We start from the raw sequence: 5,000 nt of genomic DNA on the forward strand, positions 1-5,000 counted from the left end.
AACCAGTTTTTTTTATGCTATTCCACAAACAATGCTTTGGAGAGGGGAGAGGAGTGGAGTAGAGGGAGAATAGGAGAGGGGAGGAGTGGAGGGAAACAGGGAGAGGAGAGAGAGAGGGGGAGTGGTATAGCGTATGTGTTTTTCTCTCTTCCGAATGTTTTCTAGTCAGACACGATCGTTGTCATTATTTACCTCAGCACTACAGGCTCAGCAGCAGCAGCAGAAGGGAAGGGAGAGAGGAAGGGAGGGAGGGTGTGAAGGGAGGCGGTAGGGAGAAAAGTACCCCCGCCCTTCCCGCCTCTCAGCGCCCCGGGAACTATATAGAAAATAATTGAATGGTCCTTTTTCCACGCTCTCTCTCTCTCTCTCTCTCTCTCTCTCTCTCTCTCTCTCTCTCTCTCTCTCTCTCTCTCTCTCTCTCTCTCTCTCTCTCTCTCTCTCTCTCTCTCTCTCTCTCTCTCTCTCTCTCTCTCTCTCTGTTTTGTTTGCCATCATGTTCTCTCCGTCTGCCTGTTTGTGAAACTGGAAACTGGAAAACGACGTTATTTTGTGCTTTTTTTTTTTTTTTTAATATTTAGGGGAAGGGACTAAAAATACAGTGTGGGTGCTTCCTTGTTGCCCCAGCCACGGCCAGGCGGGGAGGGGCGCCCCTGGGTGTGCTCAGGTGTGATGGGAAGGAGGTGCAAATTTTGAGAGTGCTTATTACCGCAGAGGAGCTCACGACTCCCGCCCCAACACCTGGAGGGGCTGACACTCCATTACTCTTGGCTTTATGGCGCTCATAATGGTGGTTGCGGTGGTGTTAAGCCGCCGCCGTGTTGCTTGGAGGTTTCCGCCACCACGACCACCCCGGGGCTGTGGTGGTCGCGGCCGTGGAATGAAAATGGAAATGTGTGTATCGCCTGGTGCCACCGAGGGGTCGCGTGCAGGGTGGTGGGCGCCGCGGGACGGCGGCGGCGGCGGCGGTGGCGGCGACGGTGTTGGCGGTGGTGGTGGTGGTGGTGGCGATGGCGGAGGTGGTGGAGGGGTGCAGGGCGTGGCGTGGCGTGGCGTGGCGTGCACTGGCCACTCACGGTCTGCAGTGCTCGCTGAACCTGTTGTGCACGAGTGTTGTGCACGAGAACCTGTTGTGCACGGCGGAGGGCGCGGACTGGACATTCCTGAGGTGGTTGCCATGGTGACGGTCATTGATTGGCGGCGGGGCTCCGGGTCGGCTCCTCCGCCGCCGCCTCAGCCGGAGTCAGTGCCGGGCTCGGCCTCACCCAGGAGGCACCCCCGCCCGCCCTCACCGGAAGCCGTCATGGCCCTTGGTGCCCCCTGGCCCTCCTGCACCTCCCTCACGCCCTCAGGTAAGTCGCCGTCCCTGGACCAGCGCCGTGGTTCGCCATCGCAGCCGCAACTATCGCCGCCTCGGTGACATGGCGCTGTCCGCACTTCACCAGACGTCATCCTCGCGCCGCCCCGCGCCGGCTCGGACCGCCACCGGCAGGAGTGGCTTGTTTCTTTGGCTTGGTGGAGGAGTGGAGCAGCGGAGGGGGTGAGGGAGCCTTGGAGGAGTGCTGGAGGAGGGAGGGATGTGACCCTGTGCCCGATTGACCCGCGTCAGCCCGGAACCCTTGGCGCCCCTCCCCTCAACACCTGCTGCTGCTGCACCGCCGCCACCTGCCACCAGATGGTGGGTCGCCTCGCCGCTGCTGCTGCCGTGCTGGAGACACAGTGGAGTGAAGCTAAAGTGATGTGCTCGCGCCGCGGCGGCAGGAATGGCCGACGCCCACGCCAGTGTTTGCTGGGGTTCTTGTGGTAGCGAGGGAGCCTTCCCCGTCAGGAACACCGGAGGAGGCGAGGCAGAGGTACAGTGACCGGCGGTGACCTCTTGCGCCGTCGCTGCCACCACCTCCGCCGCCGCCGCCGCTGCCACCTCCCCTGGGGCCGCTTATTGAGTTCCGCAGAGTGGCGTCGCCGGCAGCGCCTCCACAATGCTTCATTACTGGCCAGGAAGACTCGTTCCCCTCGTCATGAGGCCCAGAATGAGGCTCGTGTGGGTGGCAGCCTCGGCCGCTCCTTGCCTCCCCCGTCCCACACACACACACACACACACACACACACACACACACACACACACACACACACACACACACACACACACACACACACACACACACACACACAGCCTGAACAAACCACTTGCTCATTTTTACCCATTTTTTCCTCTCCACTTTTTTTTTTTTTCTGTCCCTCAGCATTGTCTTCTCTTTGCTGTCGTCTTTCTTTTCGTTTTTGAGCTGTAATTGTCTCTGGTATTTGTGTGCAATGCTGTGGTTTTTCCCCCTTTTTTCACGAATGTTCTTTTGTGTGTTTTCTGCCTCTGCGTCTTTTTTTGACGTCTCAGTGTTTCCTTAGTTGTGATGTTATCGTTATTCGTCATCCCCTCTCTCTCTCTCTCTCTCTCTCTCTCTCTCTCTCTCTCTCTCTCTCTCTCTCTCTCTCTCTCTCTCTCTCTCTCTCTCTCTCTCTCTCTCTCTCTCTCTCTCTCTCTCTCTCTCTCACACACACACACACACACACACACACACACACACACACACACACACACACACACACACACACACACACACACACACACACACACACACATCTTTAATGCTGCTCTTGAGTTTTCTTTCTCTTATTTGATTCGATGTGTGTGTGTGTGTGTGTGTGTGAGAGAGAGAGAGAGAGAGAGAGAGAGAGAGAGAGAGAGAGAGAGAGAGAGAGAGAGAGAGAGAGAGAGAGAGAGAGAGAGAGAGAGAGAGAGAGAGAGAGAGAGAGAGAGAGAGAGAGAGAGAGAGAGAGCGCACTCCTATCTCCCCATTTATCACTATCCTTTGATGTTTTCTTAGTTAGGTTATTATTTTTATTATTATTATTATTTTTATTTTTATTATTATTATTATTATTATTATTATTATTATTATTATTATTATTATTATTATTATTATTATTATTAAATTGAAGATTCAGATTGTAGATTTGTTATTCTCTCTCTCTCTCTCTCTCTCTCTCTCTCTCTCTCTCTCTCTCTCTCTCTCTCTCTCTCTCTCTCTCTCTCTCTCTCTCTCTCTCTCTCTCTCAAAAGGTCAGAGAGCAAGAGGAAAAGCAAATGAAGAATAATACGTGTGTGTGTGTGTGTGTGTGTGTGTGTGTGTGTGTGTGTGTGTGTGTGTGTGTGTGTGTGTGTGTGTGTGTGTGTGTTTCCAAGTGTCCGTGTCCGTGGCTCCAGTTTAATATTCTTCCCTGAACACACATGGCTTCGTATTCAGGGCGTCCTCATGAATTACCCTGAAATATATTACCTCCCTTGAAAAGAAAAGATAAAAAGAAAAAAAAAAAACTACCGAAAAAGTCTGTAGAAATCCCTGAAAAGATGCACCTCGTATCCAGGACATGCAGAAATCTGTAGAAAACGCCGGAAAATCAAGCATCGAACCACGGAAACGCAGGAATCTGATAAAGGGAAGGAAAAATCAGGACCCATCACACCTTTGCAAGTACCTGTGTGTTACCTGAGTGTTACCTGTGTGTGTGAGGGTGAGTGACGGGCGACCTCCAAAATGTAGTCACCTGCACACACACACCTGTTCGCCCTTTAATTAACCTGAGACACTGATAGGGGAGAGAGAGAGAGAGAGAGAGAGAGAGAGAGAGAGAGAGAGAGAGAGAGAGAGAGAGAGAGAGAGAGAGAGAGGAATAGTAATTTTAATTGAGTTTTATTGTATTTTGGTCTGAATTCTTTACCTCTTTGTTTGTGTCTTCATGTGGTTCTTATTTCTTCTCCTTTCATGGTGTGTCCTTTTTAATTAACTGGCTTCTCTCTCTCTCTCTCTCTCTCTCTCTCTCTCTCTCTCTCTCTCTCTCTCTCTCTCTCTCTCTCTCTCTCTCTCTCTCTCTCTCTCTCTCTCTCTCTCTCTCTCTCTCATTTTCTTCTCGTCTTCCTCTTATTATTCGAACTTTCCTTATTTTTTATATTCTACTTAATTTTAATCTTTATCTTTCATTCTCTCTTTTTTTTTCTTATTCTCGTTAACTTAATTTTTATTTTACTCGTACTAGAATAATTATTATCGGTGCAGTAAACGGAACAAATGTTTAGAGAAAGTGACGTTTATGAGTGAGTGGAAGGGATCAGACTGCTTTGCCTCCTCCTCCTTCTCCTTCTCCTTCTCCTTCTCCTTCTCTTTCTCTTCTTCCTCCTTATTGTGAAGATTGGTGTAATATTTTAAGGTGATAAAATGGTCTAAATATTTTTTTTATTACGTCAGCACTTTATACATTAGTAATAGTAGTAGTTATAGTAGTAGTAGTAGTAGTTGTAGTAGTAGTTGTAGTAGTAGTAGTAGTAGTAGTAGTAGTAGTAGTAGTAGTAGTAGTAGTAGTAGTAGTTGTTGTTGTTATAAAGTTGTTTGGTGTTGGTCATATTAATGGAGGCAGTAGTAGTGTTGTTGGTAGGGGTGGTGGTGGTGGTAGCAGTAGTAGTAGTAGTAGTAGTAGTAGTAGTAGTAGTAGTAGTAGTAGTAGTAGTAGTAGTAGTAATAATAATTGAGTAGTAGCAGTAATTATGATGATATTGGTTATTGATTTGGTGGTGGTCATGATGATGGAAGCAGAAACAGCAGCAGCAGCAGTAGTAGTAGTAGTAGTAGTAGTAGTAGTAGTAGTAGTAGTAGTAGTAGTAGTAGTAGTAGTAGTAGTATTTTCATTTATATTGTATTGAAAGAGATTATGAAAAAAAAAATTGCTGAGAACGCCCTTTTTTTTCGCAAAGCAAGGAGGAAGTTTCATGTGCATTATTATTATAGTTATTTTTTTGGTGCTCCCTTCACCCCGTGCCGCGCTACAGGTGCGTTGAAAAATAGCTATACCTGTGGGGGAATTAATTAGTAAACATTTATATTTCATTCACTGCATTTTTTTTTATATTAGTAAAATTACTGCGTTTTTTTTTTCATTCGTGCTTTTGTTTT

The 5,000-nt window shown here is 48.3% G+C and overlaps 1 protein-coding gene across 20 annotated transcripts in view; it reads left to right on the forward strand.

Moving 5' to 3' along the window:
- The window catches only part of LOC135112084 (plasma membrane calcium-transporting ATPase 3-like), a 229,423-nt gene that overhangs the window by 155,390 nt on the left and 69,033 nt on the right, over positions 1 to 5,000 (forward strand). Inside the window, exon 1 of one of the 20 annotated variants that reach the window (XM_064026016.1) lies at positions 1,240 to 1,349. The exons of the other annotated variants lie outside the window; for them this stretch is intronic. The gene's annotated coding sequence lies outside the window, so the exon portion shown is untranslated. Of the gene's footprint in view, positions 1 to 1,239; positions 1,350 to 5,000 lie in introns of those variants that run through there. 20 annotated transcript variants of the gene reach the window in all.

The sequence above is a fragment of the Scylla paramamosain genome, chromosome 23 (genome assembly GCF_035594125.1).
Source record: "Scylla paramamosain isolate STU-SP2022 chromosome 23, ASM3559412v1, whole genome shotgun sequence".
Taxonomy (NCBI): Eukaryota; Metazoa; Arthropoda; class Malacostraca; order Decapoda; family Portunidae; genus Scylla; species Scylla paramamosain.